This window comes from Ischnura elegans, chromosome 1 (genome assembly GCF_921293095.1).
Source record: "Ischnura elegans chromosome 1, ioIscEleg1.1, whole genome shotgun sequence".
Taxonomy (NCBI): domain Eukaryota; kingdom Metazoa; phylum Arthropoda; class Insecta; order Odonata; family Coenagrionidae; genus Ischnura; species Ischnura elegans.
This window is the reverse complement of record NC_060246.1, coordinates 68,062,932-68,086,419: the sequence shown is the minus strand read 5'-3', so window position 1 is coordinate 68,086,419 and position 23,488 is coordinate 68,062,932. Positions and strand designations below refer to the sequence as shown.

Here is a 23,488-nt window from a genome sequence, read left to right as displayed (position 1 = left end):
TGCAATATTTATTTTTTGATTGCGAAGAATAGCGTACAAAGTTTCGAATTAGATAAATAGAATCATCATGACTGTAAATTTCGGTTGACACCTTTCATTATACCTTATATCCCCGTGAAACACGAATGATTTCGTCAGAGAGGTGAGTGGCGACTTCTATAAACCCATTTAAAGGCGCGGTGGTTGACAACACATTTAGAGGCCGCCTTGAGGATTCTCTTTAGCAATATTCATGATCCGACTACTGAACACTCGAATAAAAACAAAGGCCCCATTAAATTCCTCCAGTCTTCATTCGCCTCGACTGCTTCCTTCATTTCCGCTCCTCGTTCGCGCTCTCATCACGTCCCCTTTCCATCCATTGCCGCTCGAAACCCTTTAACCATCTCCCCAGCCGTACTCCCCGTCAGCATTTCGCCCTAACGCGCCTATTTTCCTTCGGCTTCCCACCTTCCAATCAACCCCCCCAACGCTTACCCTTCATTACTCTCTCTCTCTCCTTCGACCTATCCACTTTGGGAAAAACACTCTCCTCCTACCATAATAACCTCTCCCATCGCCTTCCAAACCCTCTTCCAATCCGATTTCCCATCCAACAGTGCATTAACCATCTGGTTGAACATCACCCCAGCTGACTAATTGACGCCTATCCGCTCCCGTCCTTACATTGTAACAACGCTTTTCGCTTCTTTTCCCGCTCCGCTTTTCCATGAAAAACGAGAGTTAATTTTGCTCGAGAAAATGATCTCTAGGACTACGATAGAGGCGTTAATTAAATTTGTCTAAAAATATTTTCTTGAGAGGCGTAGGTACTGAGTATCGCCACAACTCCGTCTCGAACGATTATATTCGCTTCTTTGCTCCGCTCCACTTTTTCAGTTATTTTAACGAGAGTTAATTTTGCTCTAGCGAATCAGTGGCAAGCCTACAATAGAAGCGATAAATTAAATTTGTTTTAAACCATGTTCTTAAGAGGCGTAGTGAGTGTGGGAACCGACCATCCATGGAACCAGACGGCTATGTTTTATTTTCCCTATGTAATATCCCCCATGTAATACTGGCGAGAAAAAATTAAATAGACAGTAGCTTATTTTTATGGCACACAAAAAAACAGTAGTAGAAATAGTGAAACGCATAACAACAACTCATATTAACCATTTCACTCCTTAAAAAGCAAAGCTCTATCCGAGATCGCAATAATTTAAAATCTCATACTAAATTTTTAGGTTGTTTAACATGATCCACTCTAAAAATATTATAACTTTTCTCAGTAAACAATGATAAAAATATAATGGAGCACTCAGCTGTAAAGAGTTCCTTGATAAAAAAATTTTGCCGATTTGAAATAATGTTTCTCGAAATTTTTCCTTCCCACAACATGCACGAATCAGCAAGCGAGAGATTAATATGAACAGTTGTGTCAGACATAAGTTTGCAAACAAAATCGATGAAATACGTATAATAGTTTTCTTTCTCATTTGTTTTCACTCCCGGAAAGGCAAAAAAAATGAAAAATCTCCTCCGACAATTAACTGAGGGCAGATTGTTAGGTGCTAACTTTTCCTCATTTCCATGTTTCTCTCACGAGACCGGCAGTGTGGTAGACAGACGACGAAAGAGAAAGAAAGGGTGAACGAGGGAAAAGGAGAGGGAAGTGGTATATACTGTAGAAAAACGGTACACACACCTGATGAGATTTTGAGATCAGTCCTTGAGAAGTTTCCGAAAGAGGGACGTTGGAAAAAGCAGTCGGGGAAAGTTTCGGAGGGATTCTTTACGAGGGCAATGTGAAACTCTTAGGGCTCCCAGTAATAAATGACTAATTAAACAATTTCCTCCCTTTTCCGCGGAGCAAGCCGCTGAAATACCACGGTCGATCCATTCCAGCCCCAAAGACGGGCGTGCCCCGTGGCTTCAACGCACAAATGGTTAACTGCCGCCACAAAAACTTTCTTCGTTTAGGAAATTAATCTTCGAAGCATTTTCAGGGGACTAATCTCCCTTAAGCAGCAAATCTTAAATTAAGATACAAAGAGATCTCCACAATTTTATGCGTCCAAATTAACATTTTCCATCTAAACCTAATTTTTGCAGGCAGCAGAAATAAAATAAAATGCAAGCTCTGAAAATTATGCATGGATTATTACATTACAACTCGGATTGAAGTTTTTCCTTGACCTCACATATTTTTATTAACATTGGTAAGCAGGTTTGTCACCTCAAATTGAAAATACCATTTTAGCGTTGAAATAAAATCTAAAAAAACAAAGCTGCAAAACGGGAATATACAAAATGACTGTTATTAGCGGAAATAACATTTTCTACGCCTTATTTTTTGGAGATGGCATCAGCGTAAACAGACGTGAGTCGACTCATTTTTATGATTTTGAAAAATCTTAAAGAGTAATAAAAATATTTTATACCCTAAATGTTATGTGTTCGGAAAATTGTGAAACAATGAGAATGTATATATTTTTATCATTGTTATTTCTAATATTTTCACCTACAGTAATTTTGTAATAATTTCTAATATTTTCACCAACAATAATTTTTCCGACTATGAGTAATATAAAAAAACTTGGTGGAGTGTTCTTCCAATCCGTAAAGGAAAAATTCGGAGAAATTCGTAAAAAATTGTCATTTAGTACCCGGTGAAATGCCAGGATGGAGTCCATAAAGATGCAAAGTCCCGTTAAGAGACAAAGGGACATCTTATTTTCCTTATTTTGTGAATCTTAATTTTTTTACTCACAATGCTGTCATTCTCTCCCGCGCAATATTCAGGGCATAGCTCCAAAATAAATATGAATAGGAAAATTATTGTATTGTTTCTAGCAGAAATTTGAAAAAAAAATTATTTTTGAAAAAATTTCCAGCAGCTTAGATAGTCGCGGTAAAGATAACTGAATCTTCCGGTGCTACTCTTTTTCATAATTATTTTTTAATCGAGCATTCATTAAATTAAATCACATCAGTGGGTTCTAAAAAAATCAAAGATATGCTTTTTAAATCTGTCACGAATATCGGTATGAATGTTTCACTCACCACCTTTCGCAATTCCCAAATTAGAAGATCTATTTCGTCGGCGGATGCGACCACCACGGAAACCTCAGTCGCCGATGACGATCCTGCAAAAAATTAATGAAGACATAATTTACCTTATAAAGTTTCTTGCTGGTATAAAAAAGATAATTATGGAAAAATAAATCGTAATTATTGCATCACGGCTGTTCAGGAAGGATTCAGCAACAAAAATGATTGAACTGGTGACAAACCTAGCGAATATGATAACTGTTGGTTGGCTTCGCGAGAAGAATTTCTAAAACTTAGCAGGAACTTTTCCTTCCCCCAGCCTTCAGAGAAACGAGCGGAAGATAAAGAAAGGGGAGCTTCAAAGAGGTGGGAAAGCTTTACACCGACCCACCTTCCACTCCCTTCATCCCACGCCACCTGAAAATGCGAAATCATATTCCAAATAATTGTTTTAGAAACTTCAACCAACCTCCGGCGCGTGCGAATATCGCTCCCCTCCCCTCGTCACGGAATGTTTGCACGAAACTTCCGGAATTGAAATGGAACGAGCAATAAAACAGGGTCATGGCTAAGTGTGGGCTGAAGCAAAAAGGACTATGGGGACGGAAGTCGGTAGAAGTGGACGAGATGGGGAGGAGGAGGGGAGGTTTGCGACGCAACAAGAGGGCACACCAGTCAAGACTAGATCTGTGCGCTGCCGGCTGCATGAATCGTCGGCGAAGGCGACATCGGGCAGCGCGGTAATTGGCGGCAGGACAGCGCAGCGTGAACGGCGTCGTAGTATCGATATTTTCTCTGCTTACTAGTAAAACTTAATTAATTGAAAAACATACCGGTTTATTATCAACTTCTCAATTTCAAGGAAATAGCTGTCTACGAGGAAGCGCTTACGAAGAATTTTACCTCCCTTATCACGCATGAAATTTAACTATTTAGGATACAGCATTAAAGACATCAGAAAGAGAATTGCATTAGCAGAGGAAGCGTTCTTTAACTGGAAAGAGCTTATGAGAGATTCATTATGTAAGAGTTTAAAGAAAAGGTTAGTGAAGAGTCTGATCTGGAGTGTAGCGCTTTACGGTGCGGAAACGTGGACACTAAGGAAGAAGGACGACATAAGACTGGAGGCTTTCGATATGTGGGTGTGGTGAAGAATGGAGAAGGTGAAGTGGACGAAGAGGAGGAGGAACGACTAGGAGGAGGAAGTACTAGAAATGGTGGGTGATGAGAGGCAGCTTTTAGATGAGATACGAAGGAGACAGAAGGTATGGTTGGAGCGAGTACTTAGCCGGGAGGGAATGCTGAAAACGATGTTAGAGGGTAGAATGCTAGGTAAACGAGGGAGAGGTAGGAAAGTAATAGGGTTTTTAGGTAGTATGAAATGGAGTAGGCCTTATTATGGATTGAAGAGGGAATTGCTTGATGGAAGGGAAGGCTCCCAGAGTACTTCTTCATCAGTAATCCAAACCTACCTCAATCGGTAGAATCCTTAAATTAATCACGCATGAACCCGCCAGTGTTAATTGCCCATATGCTATCTACTCTTTCAATTTACTACTGGAACTCTATTTCGGACGAATTGAAAAATGCAATCAACTATACATTCTATTTTTAGACAGTCATAATAACGAAAAGCTCCCATTGATCTTATTTCTTCGAAGAGGAAAGGCAATAATTACATTCTAAACCTTCTACGGAACGCTGTTTTATAATGATGCCTGGCGACAGTGATAGCAAAAATATATATTCAGAATCAGATTCAGAAGATTAGATTAAGTAAAAAGGCAGCCTTTTTTGTTGCAAAAATGGGATTAATGACGACGCATTGAATTTTGGCCCGTTTTTTTTTCAATTTGGGACCACTGTGCGGTGTGAAGTCGCTCCAATCAGAAGATTCGGCGCCATCGGCGTGGAGCGGCGGCGCACACACAAGGTAAAGACAAAGAGGAGGAGAGTGAAAGGAGTATAGGGGTAAGGAGAGAGGCGTAAATCACCGGAAAAAAGAAGGGAGAAAAGGAGGAAGTTAGGAAATAAATTTTTTTTAACTAATGGTGCAAATGATGACGCGCGGAACGCCCACATAAAGTTTGTATCACTCGCACGACTGGAAAAACGGCAAGACGTGGGAGGAGAGTAAGTATAACGGCGAGAGATACAGGAAATCTGAAATAAGTATGAGAGGGAAAGAATGAGGGTATTTTGAAAGTCTTCGGCACCGCCTCCGCGTCTCGTGTTTTGCTACAGCGGAAATTAGATTTCGCTCACCCAACGGCCACCGCTGCTTTTCATTCTCTCTCGCCCATTCTCCTCCACCGAGGAGCCCGACAGATGAGCTAACTCAATCACAGGGCAGAGTGAGTTTATTTCCACCTCCACCGTGAAGAAAGTATTATGGATTCCCGCTCCGTAGAAAAGGAATGAATATCACGAAATGCCACGGAAACAATGGTAAACAAAATGACCCGTAACAACATCCGTATCACATTCCAGACCGCGACCAATACGAAATTTTATAAAAACAAGCTACATAACTGTGAAAAAAACTTGGGATGCCTTAACTATTTTAACTAAACCTTAAAAAAGCGAAATAAATATTATGTTCATTAATACATACATATTCAAAATTTTCAGTTCAAAATCGTAATGAGAGCCAAACAAGAAGACCTGTAGTGCACGAGGAGACATATTATTGCAATTTCGCCTTTTAAACGAGATTTATTTAAATTTCTTGATGAATTTGGTGCATATTTTTCGTCGCGTATGCAGTAATATTTCGTTAAGGCTATCAATTTTTAATAAAATCTTCAAATATGACTTAGTACATGTTTTTACGCAAAAAATAATAAGACTAGGCAAGTATAAAAATGATAAACCCTATAATATTTTTAAATGTCACCTTCCTATAAAACTTCCTATAAAAAATAAAACTTGTTTTAAAAAAATATGGGATAAAATCATGTATTTAATGTACGATTAAGGATACTCATATGCTTAATTCATTAAGCATATTCATTTTCATAGCTTAATAAATGCTTAGCATAAACGGAGCAAAATCCTAAGATATCTCAGAGATAACACAATATTAGCAGAGATTAGGCATTCACAATATCGTGCAAGCACAATAAAGTATCGAAAGTATCCTAAAGTAATTTTACTCTTTGGAGACCATTTATAATGTGCCCCCAGACTTAACACGAGTTGGCCTTCAACCGTTTCCACGCATACGCAATATGAAACTATTAAATATAAACTTTAAAAATAGAATTCCAAGTTGCGCAAGGGATGTTGGGACAGAGGAAAAATCATGGCAACAGTCACAAGCAGACGGCATTCGAAAAAATACCTACAATAAAACTCACGCTATTGAATAGGGCTCTACAATACATCTCCGCAAATGTTCGTCTCCGTTAAATTTTCTCCCATTTTATGTTCTATTTTATTGACAAAAGATCTTTCCGTATCGATAAAAATATCAGTGAAATGAAAAACTGATGATACTTATTGGGTTTCCGGGGCTTATTGGGTCTTTTTAAACGTTCATCTTCTGGGTTCAAGTGAAATTCTCAAACTGAACTTCTCGTGCAGACGGATGCCAATTTAGACTTCGGATATTGTCAGTGTGAGGCATTCTGAAAGTTGCGGAAACTCACGTTGGTGTTGCTTCCCGAAGCCAGTAAAGGGCAGAGGGTCGAGTTCTCCGAAAATGAATTCCAGAAGCTTGTAGCGACATCTGACTCCCCTTCTAGTGCGATGCAGGTTTTTTTGTTGAAATTTAACGTCCGCAAAGCACAGATTCCTTTCTCGATCCGCGAAATGTCACTTGGTTGAGTGAAATACAGTTAGCTTGGAGAAGGGACTTAAAATTAAATAAAGAATCTTATGCCGCAACTGTAAAAGGAAGTGAGTCGGTAAAACATTGTGTGCAACACAGGGTAGTTCCATCAGTACCAAAAACATCTCATGCTAAAAGTGGAACAAATGATACCTTAGAAATGACAAATAAAACACTTAGGAATAACTGATTTCCTTTGTAAGAATTTAAAACTATTACGCCTCGCACAACAATTAAAAATGCTGTTCGCACTTTAATAAATAAAATTGAGAATATCAGTGATATCAATTCTAGTACGTAACTATCAAGCAGCTAACTCGGCAAATTGACCGGTTTAGGTCGCATGCATCGAGAGACATATTTTCAACATTTACTTCACTAGAATTCGTGATTCGAGGAAATAATTCGTAGTTGACTCCTTGGGCCGTCATGTTAGAATATTTATTCCTACTGAATAATTCAAAATGCTAAAAGACACCGGGACTTACGGATGCTAAACCCGCCTACGTGCGTGTGGGTGTACTAAATGAAAAGTGACCCAGAAATATGAAGAAGTAAATGACGACAGCAAACGAGGTCAATGCTTTGACCTATCAAACGAGGAACAAAAATCCTTGTATTTTTCATAGAAATGGAATGGAACGAATTTATTGATTTATTTTCAAAAGCAAAGGATTTCCGTAGAACCAGATCAAATACGATATTTCTCATAATCTGAATACTTGGACGGAACAAAATAATTTTCAATAAAAAACATTTCATTCCAAAACAATCATTCTAGACTGATTCACCTCTTTGAAGGAAGGAGGCTAATAATGATAAGGACTGGTTACATGGGATTCAGATCACACTCACCGGAGAAAGTGACGTAATTAGCAAACTATGGCTTATAAAAGTAGAGTGTACAATTATTCGTTGTCTTCAGCACAAAAATTTTAAAATGTAATCATGTAATCAATTCATAATAACAAAAGTTATATATCCCATGGGAGGTCTAAGAAATAATTATTAATACTGAAATGCTACTGAATAAGGGATTTTAAATTATGATGGACTGCGATTCAATTCCGTAAGTTTGTTACATAAAAAGGTAGTGAGTACAATTAATTAATATATCCTTGAAATAAATTTAAAGACAAAATCCTTTTGAAACCCCAAAAGGGTGTTGTGCTACTTAATCTAAATATAAAAAATAAAGAAGCAAAAGAAAAAATATTAGTCGCTGTTATAATTGATAAGTGTGGGCCATCCAACAATCTTATTGATGAATCAATGACGCGGCATTTAATTTATCACTCATGACAGGACGGACAGAACTTAAAAAAGGACCCCAGATTCTTTCAGTACAAAATAGATAACATAAGTATATTTAAGTTTATAATAAAAGTGCGGTATCTTTTTTTGTAAATTTGAAAGAGAGGAGTAACTATTAAACCTTACGGCCCGGAGCTCTCTGTATTCCTGCTAAATGATAAATAATTATGACATTCATTATCTTTGGTAGAGATGAGTCATTAATTCTTCGAATACATATTACAAATGCATTAAAATTACAGTGGAATACCGATCCAACCCTGTACTAAAACCTTGAATTCATCATCGCATCCAACAACATCTAATACAATAACTTAAAGAAAACTTAATTTCAACTACATTGATTTTATGCCAGCAGTTTTATTTCACTGATTCGAGAAATGGAGGTGAGCGTTTATGCTCCGGCTACTGCCAGCTGAGCGTGTTCGTACTGTTGGGCTCCTAGATGTGCGGATTTGATTCGGTGGGCGATTGGTGAGCGTTTGAGGTATCGAAATGGCAGCAACATAAAACACGTAAATTTAAAAGCTTAAAATAAATCCATCGCATTTTCTTCCTCGTCTTTCCTCTCATTGCCAATCTAAGGCAAAATTTACGCTGTTTGTCGTACAAGGATTTATTTGTGGCAATAAATTATCAAACAATGGCGAAAGCAGAGAACCGATGTGTTTTAAATTTGTTTGCATATTGCTTGCATTAACAAGTGACGTCTGTCCTAGACCCTTTCACCCCATGTGTTTCTTCATCTCGTCATTCCGCCATCTGCCCCGCATACAACCGGAGTATCCCACCCCTAACATAACCCCCGTGCAAAACCGCATTGTGACACGACTCCATCCCGAGATGTCTTTGGCCTCACCTCCTTTGCCATCCCTTTGCCCCCTCCCTAAGGACACTCCCTCCTATCCCATTCCGAACCCACTCCCCCAATCTTTGATTATTCCGACCGCGCGTATCCTTTCCACTCGGCCAAAACATCTCATTTCCCATTCCCCTCCATCGCCCGTTTGTCCCTCTCGCGGAGGGGGCTTCACTCCTCCTCCCACCCTTTCCATCGTCCTCCCATGCCTCTCGACCTCTGTGCCAAACCGTCACCCTCCCACCCTCGGCGCGTCCCTTTCAACATGTCCCGGAGTCAGAAGGCGCTCCCCAAGGAACAGAGCGTCCCCGTGGGACGAGGTTCAAAAGTAAAGGACGAGAGAGAGTGAAGGAAGCAAAGGCGTAAGGAGCGTCAAAGCGAAACGATGTCGCACTAGAAAGCGGAGTGAATGGAAATGGGTGCTTTGGAGGAAAGGATACAAAAGGAAAAGGGCGAGGGAGAAATGCGGAACTGATGCACTAACAACTTGAAACAGCGTAGATTAATCCTGTTTTAAGCTTTGGATTTCTACCACAAGCCATCTTTAATTAATTATCACTGAATTTACACTATTAAGAACAATAAATCGAGTGCAGAAGAGTGGACTCACATAATTGTGCCAAAAAAGGACATTTCTTTTAGGATACGTTTTAATTAGGGATGGGTCGAATAGCAGATTTCTCGAATTCGAATATCGAATTCCAATATCAAATCATTGCTCGAATATTCGAATATCTCGAACTTCGAATATCTCGAATACTAAACGATGAATGCAGGAATGTTTGACTAGGTCGCCTATGCAGCAGGAAACCCAAGATTTTGGCGAGTAATTGTGATTTCCTTTAAAGGATTCAAACAGGAATTTAGCAGATTGATGGAATATTTTAATTCTATGTAAACAATAGGGTAGTTTCCTTCATTAAAGGAAACGAAAGGCATTGATTGTGATTCGGTACTCACCATTAGTGTATTAATAATATACAAATTATTTTTTTTTTTTTTTTTTTTTAATAATAATAATATTTATTGCAGAGATTAGAAATTTTACAAAAATTGATAACATTAATCAAAGATGAAATGTCATTTACAAGAAATACAATGTGAAAAAAAAAGTCTAGGTCCCGCTAAGCCTTTCAAGGCTTGTCAGCAGGTGCCTATTAGTTTTTTTATTATTCGTGGTCGTACATTGTCTTTTAAAATTGTGTATCTCATAATGTTTCCACTATTACCAAAAACATATTATAAAATTATTAGGAAGCAAGAGTACATACATAAATACACATTAACATTACAGGAATATATGTGTTAAATATTTTTTTTGATATATAACGTGATTGCATTGGAGTTATTTCTTGTATTGGAAGAAAGAAAAAATATATATGACAAAATAAAGACAAAATATATGTATCTTTCTTTATACATGTATAAACCATAAATTTAGGTTAATTTTTAACAAAACAATGTTTAAAATTTTTAGCAATATAATGTAATAAAATTTTTTAACAATAGACTTTTTTATAATATAAGAAATTTAATGGCAGAGATTAGAAATGGTAGCAGAAAAGGTTATAATAAAACTTATATAACTGAGTAGTAACAGTAACTTATAACTTTAAGCAAAAGAAAATAAATGTATTATCACATTAGCAAACATGAATTCTCACTAATAATGTTTCCACTATTGCCAAAAACATATTATAAAATTATTAGGGAGCAAGAGTACATACATAAATACACATTAACATTACAGGAATATATGTATTAAATTTTTTTAAAAATATATAACGTGTTTGCATTTGAGATATTTCTCGTATTGGAAGAAAGAAATTATATATGTGACAAAATAAAGACAAAATATATGTATCTTTCTTTATACATGTTTAAACCATAAATTTTGATTAGTTTTTAACAAAACAATGTTTAACATTTTTAGTAGTATAATGTCATTAAATTTTTAACATGTGTACATAACATAACAAATTTTTAACATACATACAAGACAAAGAAATAAACGTATTATCACATAAGCAAACATAATTCTCATATATCGGTATCATTATATTTCTCTAGTAACCAATGTCTCAGACGCGTTTTTAGTAGAGAAATATTTTCTATTGATTGCAAATTTTGTGGTAGCGTATTAAACAATTTAGGAACTACGTGTTCCAAGGTTCTTTTCCCGTGAGCGTTGATGAAACTAGGTACATTATATATTCTAGTACTTCGGAGTCCTATATCGTGTGTTACATTTCTTACAGTTTTGTAGCTATTGTTAAAATAGTTGTCTGTTATTAATATGTAGTGTAATAAATCGCGTATTGGAAGCATGTTTAGATTTTTGTAAATTTTAAAGACATTTCTTTCTCTTGGATCCAATTGTAATACCATATTGTTTTGGATTTTTTCCACCTTTCTCAACAGGGTTTTATTTGTGGAGCCCCAGATCGTTAAACCATATCTGAGTACTGCTTCACCGAGACTTAAGTACAACATTTTTTTAAATTGAATTGGTAAGGTATATTTCACACAATATAGTTGGTACAAAATACATCTAAGTCTATTACACAAGTGATTAATATGCTCACTGAAGTCAAAATTTTCGTCTACGGTCAATCCTAAATATCTAAAGGAGTTGACTTGGGAAATAAATGAACAGGAATATAAATGACAGTTACTCTTTTTATGGCCAGGGTTACCAGTATGAAGGCATAAATGCGTATGAAATCTTAATTTTATTAGTTTTCTCGTTGCCTTGGCATTTCGGAATTGCATGGTTACCGTTTTCTTATCATTTATTACTAATTTATTGTCATGGCACCAGCACTGTATCGCATAGAAATCCTGTTGCATTTTTTCCTTAGCCATTTCAAAAGATTTGCTGATTGAAACTAGCGCTATATCATCAGCATACATATATATTTTAGAATGATTAATATATTCTGGTATGTCGTTTACATATATACAGAAGAGTATTGGCCCTAATATAGAGCCTTGTGGCACACCAGAGGTGACAGATTTAATCGTGCTCTTATGTTCAAATAATTTTACAAGTAATTTCCTATTGGTGAGATAGCTTTCTAACCATGTAAGCGGTATTCCTCGTATTCCACATCGTTCCAGTTTTTTTAAAAGGATGTTGATATCGATAGTATCGAAAGCTTTAGTGAAGTCGATATATACAGCGAGAACGGACCAGTTCTTATTTAGGCTTTTCCGTACATCTTCACTGAAGTACTCCAGAAGCGATCGTGCACTTTTATTTCTTTGGTACCCATATTGATGTGTAGTGATAATGTTGAATTTTTCTATGAAGTTAATTAATTGTACCGCAAAATATCTTTCTATGACTTTATCCAAGGAGGGTAGAATAGAAATGGGACGATAATTGTTTGTGTCGTTTTTCTTTCCTTGTTTATATATCGGTCTGATTACCGCTAACTTTAAATCGTTATGTAATTTACCTTCAGTTATGCTTTTGTTTATCCAGTGGGTTGTTGCAGCAATGATGTCATGTTTACAACTGAGATCGATCATTCTTATATTATCGTGCCCTGGGCATTTATTTTTTGATTGCTGTAATATACTTTGGATATCAGCTGGAGTTGCTGGCAACAATAAAAAGGTAGATGGAATTATTTTTTTAGCACCAGGGTTGAGAATGTGTTGTGAGCATTGGGGCAGTATTTTTTGTATGTCATTAGTGAATTGAGATGCAAAGGATTCGCAGACATAGTTTAAATTAATATTCTTAAAATTTGATTTTATTTGCATATCAATGCTTTTCTTACTGGTGACACCCCTAAGGCTATTGATCAGTAGCCAAGTCTTCCTAATGTCGTCTTTGTTCCTTTCGAGATTAGAGCGAACATAAGAGATTTTAGATCGCCTTATCAAGGAAGTTACCTTATTTCTTTGGGTTCTGTAATTATTTCTGTGCACTTTGTTTGTTGTATTGGATTTGTATTTTTTGAATAGTGTGTCTCTTATCTGTATTTCTGAATAAATAGCATTATTCATCCACGGAAGTTTAAATGTATTATTACCGATATTTTCCCGTTGCCTGATTTTAGATAATGAATAAACATGATTTAACTTTTCGCACAGTTGCTGATAAATGCTGTCAGAATCATTGAGTGTAAGTAGTGTCGACCAGTTTATTCTGTTTATTAATTGTGTTACCCTCCGGTCGCAAAGATGAGTAGATTGTCCCATAACCTTATCTTCAGGTAAGCTCTTATCTGTGTGTATGAAAACACCAACAGGAAAGTGATCAGATATTTTTGTTTTGATAATGAAACCATCAAGTTTTGAGTGGAAACCTTTAACGTTAATGTGATCCAAGCATGAAGCTGTCACTTTACGTTTTTTTATTTCTATTCTAGTGCTTTTTGTGATACAAGCAGTGAGCCCATTGGATGCAAGTAAATTTTTGTATGCGTCCACATTAGTATCTTTTTTCGATTTTAGATTCAAATTAAAGTCACCAATCAATATAATCTGGTTTTCTGATCTACTTTCGAGGAAGGATTCCAGACTAATGAGGAAATCCTTCTTCTTACAATGTGGTGGTCTGTAAACACATACTAATAACACTGTGTTAGAATCATAAACCATTTTCAAGATCAATGACTCGCATTCGTCCAACTCGAAATCAACTACCGTTGCAGGCAAGACCTCCCTCAGAAAGACAATCATACCTCCACCCTTTCGTTCTTCCCTCAGTTTATGGAAAGAGTTGAAACCTAGTAGGTTGTAAGGACCCATTTCTGATGATTTTATATTGACCTCAGTCAACAAACATGCCAATACCTGACCCCTATTATTCAGCATATTGAGCAATACTTTTACTTCATCCCAACCTTTCTTCAATGACCTCACATTCAACGAACAAAAAATACAACCTTTAAACAAATTTACATTATTCAAGAAACCACCAGTGCTCTCATAGGATTTGCATTCAACATCACTAGCTATTGATGACAATGGATCCATGATGCCAAAAGATCTTTCAATTTCAACAGCAAACAGATAGAACACTTAATGTGTCTTATAGTGTTAAATACTTAATGACAATAACAAAATCAGTAATAAGAAACAGGAATATAATCAATTGAAATATATATTATATGAATTTACATAGGTCATTTTCATTTTCCACTTTAATTATTCGGCTGGTTTCGTTTTTTTTGACAAGTATTCCACCATTTCTATACCAGACAAATTTGAAATCAAGTTATTTAGCCCTAGTCCTAACTTGCCACATCAAGTTTTTGAGATAAGGAGTTAGACTTTCATTGATGTATATTTTTGCATTAGGGTACTTTTTCCTGTTCTCAGGGCTGTTCAAGGAGGTTCTGTTGATTAAAAGAGATTTCCTCACAACTTTGCTGTTAAACTCAACAACGATTTTTTGTAGCTTTGTTTTAGCCTTAGGAAGGACGAAAACCTCAGATATAGTTCTGCTATCAATTACAACGCCAACATCCTTGGCAACATCGATAACTTTAGCAGTCAGGAGCTCACTGCTATCACTATCACCCAAGGGAATACCCACAATTTCTAAACGGTTTTCTAGCTGTTTTTGCTCCAACCGGTTAACCTTCTTTTGGAGATCACAAATAAGAGTGTCTTTCTGTTTAAGTTGTTCTTTTAGGTCACTGATAGTGTTATTCAGCTCACCCACAGTGTTCTTAAAAGCATTTATGGTACTCACAAACTCATCATAGCCGTGGCTGAGGAAGGTAAGACTCTTCTTAATTTGTAGTACATCCTCCCTCGTGAGAACAGCATCAGTGGAACAGCTCTCTCGTTGTTCCTCAGCTGGCTGAGCCTCTACGGATGCAGCTGGTGGATTTCTGCTTTGCTCATTTTGCTTTGAATTCTCAGCACAACGACAGGTAACACATCTCCAAGCCTCTTTTTTCTTCGAGGACATAGACCTATATGTCGACTCTCTGATGCCGGCACAGTTGAAGTGAATTCTTGACGAGCAGCCGTAACAATTGACGAACTCCTCGTCAACAATATCTTCTTCACACTTGTTGCACTTCATGAAGATTTCAAATTGCTTTGTGAGTTCGTAAATAGTTAGTGTTTGTTGATTAGTGCTACGTGATACGTATTAATCACAATATGCAGACAACTTAAGGCACATGTATAGACGCTTTAGGCTACAGAGCTACACACGTCCGACCACCATGAATGCCGGATGATGATTTGGTTTTAGAAATACCGGTTTATACGAATGGCAATGGTCAATTTTATCCTCATTTGAAAAAGGCCAGATTGGCGCCCATGCGATGCCACTCCACGTGACGTCACAGTGACCTTGTTTCTATATGAGTAGATAGGAGTTTTACACCGTCTGAGATTAGCAATGAATGCATGAGGCACAGAGCTCAGGGAAACATGGTCTTAATAATCACCTATTAACACTGCCTAAGGTCGGAAAGTTTCCTTCGTTTGATGAGGTATTAATAATCCTTATGCCAACCGCTACCAGCTAGCATGGTACTCAGCTACCTGCTAGCATCCTGCGTCGTATCAGCGCTCAGAACCTCGCCCCAAGATCACCTCACTCGCGGCAACGGGAAGCAGAACAAAGTCACGCGGAGTTTTTCCCGGCATTCATACTTACCCGTCCCGTTTTCGCGCGCTTGAAAATTTTCACTTTTCATTTAATCGCGAAAAATAGATATCGTCATTTAAAAATCTAAAAGCGTTAAATACGTACTCCAGGAGTAATAATCTTTCGATTTAGGCAATAAAAAAATAATAGGAAACCCCCTATTTGAGCATTACGCCAAAATGCTAAGCCTCCGTCGTATTTCTTTGTCTTTCCGGCATTTATTTTCCAGCTTAAAATGCTTAAATAAACTCAGAAATATGTCGTTATTGGTCGTTTATTCTTTTTTAAATTACGCGTACATTACTAATATTTCAATCCAATAAAAGTGTAATATCAATTGCCGAAAGTCATTGTTAGACAACTTTTGGGCTAGTAGATGACTCATGCAGCAGTTGACCTCCAGAAATGGGGAACTTCGAAGCAGGTCGCCAGAAAAAGGTCAGTGGGTGAGTTGAGGGGGGAGGGCGTGAGACACGTTTTTATTGTTCTCGTGTAATTTGATATTTTTTTCGAAGCTAAGGTCTTCGTAATACTATCTCTGCGCGAGCTGGGACCTTTTGTTTGCTTTGGGAGAAGAGGAAATCGTCGGAGGGGGTGGGACGAACGCTGAATGGAGGGGGATTGCAGATCGTGGGAAATGCACCAATGTTGCTATCCCACGGCATTGAGGCTCTCCTGATAGGGGACACCTGGGATTTTCGGATTTTTTTTCACCCGATCAATTTCGGTTCCCCACGTCGAACTCTTTTCACCGCTCGAACCCGCGAATTTGATGTATTTCGTCAGCTTGCCTAAAACGGCGCTGCATGCACTAAACGACTAGAGTTCTCTTAATTTTTCTGAGTCAACTACCAACGACGTGCGAGCGACAGTGTATGACGCGAAAGTCAAAGTATTCGAGGTATTCGAGACGGTATCTTTGGCATAACTATTCGAGATCTCGAATATCGAATACTTTCTAGTATTCGAGGTATTCGAGTATTCGCGGGTACTATTCGCGCATCTCTAGTTTTAATACGAATGAAAATTCAAAGGACAGCTAACAGTTTATAAATGCATTACCTTCTATTATATATCCATGTCACTAATGCACATATGAATACCTAATAATTTATGCAAAGAAGAAAAAAAACTATGCATCAATGAACGTAAACTTTACAGAATTTTCTTCGAGTATTACCGTGTTTATTTGAATGTTGCATCCCCTACCGAGAAGTTTTACCACGAAATATTCGACGATGAATCCGTTAGCAAAACAAATCAAATGCTCTGAATTCAAATTAACTTACACTACTTATTTCAATCCTGAATAATTCATAAGTAGATACTCTTTCTAGAGTTTGAGTTATTGACACAGCGCATGGGGCAAAAACATTGACTAGTAAAATTAAAGTTTACATGATATGGACCACTCAACAAAAAAATACACTAAGTCAAATACAGTCATTTACCAAGAGAATAGGTAGTTTATAAAAGGTTCACCCTTATCCATAGACATTTATGCGAGGGATAAGAATGGTCTTAAATAGGTTTAAATTCCAAGAAATAGAGGAAAATTATGCACAAAATGAGAGCTCGATAAAATGGTCAATAATCACAAAAATAAAATTAAGCATTTTTGTCAGGATTATTCTTTAATATTATCCGGTAATTAATCAAAATATCGCTAACGAAGTACTTATTTTTGCCTTGTCACACGTCATAATAACGATCAGGTAATTTGGATTTTCATTTCTTTGTAAAGTTGAGAGCAAGGTCGTGAAACTGAGAGAATTTCAGTGTAAATTATCTTAAATAAAATAATAAAAATATTTTGATATAAACACACCATTTGAATGAGTTAAAATCTAATTGGCATTCTTAAGGCATCAGAGGAATGAAAAGGAAAGAAAATGAATCCCCATCCCCATGAAAGAGAAAACTCGGTCAAATACTCCACTACCGAAAGATACAGCGAGAGTTAACGCATACATTAAAAAGGAGAAACTCCGTGACCTCGTATGTACTGTTGTGGATGCATTTTAATAATTTTCCGCCTCAAGGGAACAAAAAAGTAGAGAAAAGAACGAAATATGACCCGAGGGAATCATAGCAACTCTGTACGCAAGGAAGAAAGCATTTAAATAGACGAAGGAACGTAATCAAAGTAAAGAATTTTAGTAAATTCCCCTGGCTCTGGAAGCTAGACCGCCAGATTCAGCAGTGCAAAGAATCACAGTCTTTTGTCCATTAAAATTTTTATTTATTAAAATTTATCCATGATATATAACAAATGTCTTGACAAATTTAAGCAAAAAATACTGTTTTTTGTTCAAATAGTACCACATAATAATCAAAAAGGAGGCTAAAGGTCTGGAACTATAACTTAATACAACTTTAAGCAAAAATATTGCTCGACTTGAGGCTTAGGGTGCAAAACTCTTGATAAGAATTTCTAAATAGGGTGCAAAATTCTAGATGGGAAAATCTAAATAGATTGCAAATTTCTTAATTCAAATTGTTTGGGATGTTTTTTGTAATTTAATTCTATTTGTCATGGATATATATATAAGGCTTTTACTTAAGTCTTCGCTGAAAATTATAAAGTTACTCAAGCCCATTTGTGCTGGTAAGTTAATTTTTTTTAAACCAAACTGATTGGAGTACTTATTTAAAACAATAAAAAGTAAAAAATGAACTGATATTATAATATTGTCACACAACAGAAAATTTCCAAATTAGTTGGACACAACTTGAATTGAAATGAACTAATTTGTAACTTTAAAAAAATAAAATTACAAAGCACATCTTTTCCAGAGATTTTCAATTCTTTTGGAGCTAGTGTTCAGCAAAGTAAATCAGCTATAGGTAATTAAAATTAAATTATGTTGATTTAATTAGTCTGATTTCTTCAGTTAGGTATTGACACAAAATTTTCCACTCTGTATTCGCAAACCATAACCCAGTATTCCCATAAGTAAGAATATATTCGAATATCTAGAAAAGTATGCGAGCCTTTATCGGATAAAGTAGGTACATATGAATCTAAATTTGAGATGAAGTTAGATGACACCCGTAAATGTAGGCAACACCCATACCTTGTAAGTGTTGCAGGTTGCCGTATTAAACAGTGCTACTGATTCGAACTAACAATTGCCAATTAGGTACCAGATTTAATGAGGCACGCCGAAGGTGAAAAAACTTAACCATAAATTAAGTAGAAGTACTTAAACAGCAAAAGTGGCCATTAATAAAATAGAATAAATATAAAAGATCGCACGGAAACACAAAGAGGATTATCAATCAGATTAATAGAAGCGTTTTGCAATACAAATCTGAGCTTTCGATCTTGACTTCCATTGCTATGATTTTAACCCTTCTTGCACAATAGTTTCCGAAATATATAAATGTTCTCTCTTTTCACTCAAAGAACCAACAAATCTCAGCTTCTTACAGATAACCAAAGAAATTATGTGTGACCCACACAGAGATCGTGCAACATCAACGATTGTTTTTGAGTTCCCCAACCGTACGGTGCCATTCACGTCATTAAAAAGGATATTCTCACTTTCAAATACAAAAACAATAATTTTTAACTTTTAAATAAAGACACAATATCTAAAACACCATCTTACTCTCTTGAACTTGGCTAGAGAGAAAAAAATCTTCCATATTCAGAGTTCTACAAATATAATATTTATTATTCTGAATATTCGCTCTCTACATGCATTTATTGGTGCACATAAAGTACGAATTTGAGAAATTATGCCAGGCTACTCCTAGGTTATTTCCTTCAATAATACATTAAAACATTTCAAAGCTTGTTAAATTACATGATAGACAAACATTACACTTTTCTTCGATGCCTCTTACCACCACGCTTAAGTCATTACATTAAGAAAGGCTACCATCGAGTCTGTTAGAGCCTTGCACCAATTCTAATTCTCATCAGAGATAGCGCCATAATGCATTTTTCATGGCGCCCCAGCGTCTCCGACGAAATGATCATCTTCGGCGCCAATCTGATTTGATACGTGGAAAATCAGAATATCTCACTTAGAAGAGGCTACAATGCAATCGCAAGGGATTTATTAAGATTAGCGCTAAATAACATGACATAAATCACAGAAGAGGCTAAATAACATTGTAGAAATAGTTTCTCCAATTACTTTTTCTATTGATGAATGCATATCTTTCGGTTTCATGCCCATCCACCCTTCCAGCATCCCATAATTTATACTAATTGGAATAAAGAAACAAGATAAATGAAATTCAACTACTGTGATGATCAACATTTTTCATTCATACCTGATATATATAAATTAGTATCTTAACATGTTAATTCACCACATTCATACTCACTCTTCAGTCATTGGAAAGAATCTTCGATTTGAATGCAACGTTAGCTACGAGCCTCCATTGGGAAGACCCAAGAGTGATTTACTTATTCCTAAGCCATAAACCACCTTCCAATCCCTCTACGGTGCGTCACCTCAGAATGCTCGGTTTTTTCGGGGTAATTTGAGAACTTGAAAGACCTAGGAAGGCCTGCGAAAGCCATAGCCTGGACCAAATGCATTTCCACTTCCTGTGGAAATGGAGCAGTGCCTCGATATCACAAATCTTTTAGACTGGACAAGAATTGAGAACCCAAGCCAGAAGGCAGTGGATCCCATCAACAGAGAGTGGAAGAGACTTCTACGTCAAGCAAGTTCCTTGTTTGCCATTTATAATCCATTTAGAGCGCAGTAGATAAATCAATATACTTGTTACGACTTTTTCTATGACAATGAGCACTCTGATTATCCCTTTCTCTGTGGAATACACGCTTCAATACATTTCATTTATTTTATCGTAGAAGATGAATTAAGCTATCAGAGGATTATTACAACGAATTTTATGATTTTTATAGATAGTACACAATTTGAGAGAGGATGTTCAGAAAGACTTAGGGAAAAAGTATTTTTATTTACACACCAATAATCATTTTATAATTATCATGAAATGAAATTTGCATTAATTATGCAAACCTAGGTATCTAAATAATGTCATAGAAGGCCACAATTAGATAAATAAACAACTTTTTCTCTCCATTTTATTCCTTGACCTAGTTGCGCTAACGACTAGAAGCTTGGGAAATAATGAGATTCCGAAGAAATTGCCGTAGTAAACATCGCCGTTCTCGTGGAAGATGAACCCAACCGAGATGTAACGCTTCAAAGGTGAGCGATAGGGAAGCCTCGCTCTCCACTAACGACGCCGGGGAAAAAATAACCCATTATCACTTGTATAGGAGGCAATCCGCTGGTGTCCTTGAGCTAAGACTACGCCTATCCTCTTACTTGCAACTGAGTTACCTCGACGTTTCGAAGCAGCCTGAATAAATGAATTGCTTTAAGGAGGAGCAAAACCTTTCTAAAAAACGCAAATTCACTGACATGTCAATAAAAAGATGTTCATTATTACACGATCCTTATTATGCTTTTCCTGAATGGATTCATCGTCGTTAATATTTTTTGGTTTCAATGAATACGGAGGATGATGATCAAGAATAATTTTTATTCATAAAACATAGCAAGGATCTACCAAAATGCATGCTATTGAAACCGCTACATTACACGCCTTAAAAATAAAATTCTCCTTGCCGGAATATTAAACCCTTTATGACAAATAGTTGCTTCTGAGAGAATTAAATTTCAAGATTTCACCTTTTAAAAATATGAAAATTTTCTACTCAATCATAATGATTGTAGCAGAAAAATATTTTGCCATTAAACTTGACAGCACAAAAGAACACGTAGTTAAAATATTTCCTACGTATAGCTGAAAACGTATAAATTTTTTGACGGAACTTAGAATCAACACTGGGTTATAATGGATTAATAAGCCAGTCGCATATTGCAAGAGCAAGCTTTAATAATTAAGTTCACATAAAAATAACAAGGAAAGATGATACTAAATATCCGAACTCAGGAATTTTTCCTCCCATTAGTAAGCCTCTTTGTAAGAAATGTGTAAAAACCCCATCCCTGCCCCCTAACCGATTCCTGCTTCCAATACCCTCGCCGTCTGTCCCTATTAATCTCTTCCCTTCACCCCATTAGGTCCGCCTTGTCTATCATTTGTCTTCCATTTAACCCCTGGAGATGGCAATTCAAAAGCCATTGCGAACTCCGAGAATGACGATAAGATGGATTTAAGGTAGAAGGATCGCGAAGGATGCGAAGAAAAAGCTTAGGCATATAATAAAATGAAAATAACATCCAGGAAATCATCCTCATCATCACCTTGAACATGCCAAAAAAAATATCAAGATGGTGCCTAGACACTAGAATTTCCAAACGGAGGATGACATGAGTATAATGGGGTTGAAAAAGGATTGTATTTCTGAGTACTTTATTTATTTATTATTAATTAATTATTTCTTTATTGTGATTAATGTACAAACAGAAATATAATGAAATTATAGGATGAACGGTAGTTTCAAATAGGCTCTAAAACTGTGGCTTTCTTCTAACTGGGTGGATTTTATGTTCCTGGTCGAAAGTAGGGTCAAGAAAATACAACAAAATATTAGCGACGTAACGGAAAGAGGAAAACTGCCGGTTGGATTTAGACGGAAATTAATCACGAATTGAAAAGAGATATAATGGCTCACGAGATTGGACTAATAATTTTGGCCAACGAGGAAAACGATTATGTAAACTGGCATCTAGAATCAACGAGAGGGCATATCCCAAGAAACACAGGAATTGGGGGTACGCAGGATTTTGCTGCGAGTCAAAACGCAGTTTACATCGCTGTAATAGAGACTTATCGTCTCTAAATACATCTTATAAAAATCTTCCCTCAAACTTAGAGTAAATTTTTGCTGCTATTCAAATTTCACCTCAAAGTTTTATGACCAAAAAATGTAAAAATATTTTTAAAAAAGATGAACAAAAATTGAAAGAAATCAAAATATTCTCAATGTTATAAATAAGACCGTCTCCGATAAAAAATACATGCATGTGGAGAATTAAACATTATTTCCTCCGAAAAAGACAAAGTGTTGAGTCAGAATAAATACCCAAAAAATTTGATAACCAGAAATTCAAGTAGATCTTTGCCTACTAGAATTACCATTTTTTGGGAATGGATACACAAATATTAGCGTATATCGTTGTAAATAAATCTGCATTGCAAATTAATTAACCGAAAGCTAATTACGATTCAATAACTCAAGACCTGCACGCGTCCTTGGGTGAATGTGATAATAAACAGAGAGCAAATTCGGTAGGTCAATAGAGGAAATGGTTGGTGCCTAATAATGGTGACTGAAAACTGTCACATTTCAAAAAATTACTTGTACAAGCGTTATGAAAATATATTTAACTTTAACCATCAAATATGAGGATTTTCAGTACCTTGAAATTAAGGCAAAGTTTACCTAAATTATATCTCATGTACACAGGTCATATTTTCTGCTCAATAATTACATGACAAACTGTGTAACTAATGAGCTTAGCAAATTAAATGTCGTAAACAGCAAATAATATGTTATTTCTTAGAGATTGTATTGTAATGAAAATTATACCTCGCCATTTTTCAGATGATTTTGAAGTCAATTTTAATAATAAGTGGGCTCAAAAGGATTTTAATGCGACTGAAATTGACAAATTTGATGCATCAGATTTTGCTATATCTACATTTATATCAAATTTGGCTCCAAATACGGATAAAAAATATAAATTTTCGCACGCGAAAGCAAGCATACTTTTCCAAATCTTTTAAAAATCCTGGGGTAGCCATTTTATAAATGAGATAAAATTGTGAACACATTTTTATTGATGAAGCACATGAG

The 23,488-nt window shown here is 36.3% G+C and overlaps 1 protein-coding gene across 1 annotated transcript in view; it reads right to left on the bottom strand.

Annotated features, from left to right (window-relative positions):
- Positions 1-23,488, bottom strand: part of LOC124162794 — a 409,880-nt gene that overhangs the window by 285,317 nt on the left and 101,075 nt on the right. Inside the window, exon 3 of the mRNA XM_046539452.1 lies at positions 3,046-3,128. The gene's annotated coding sequence lies outside the window, so the exon portion shown is untranslated. The remainder of the gene's footprint in view (positions 1-3,045; positions 3,129-23,488) is intronic.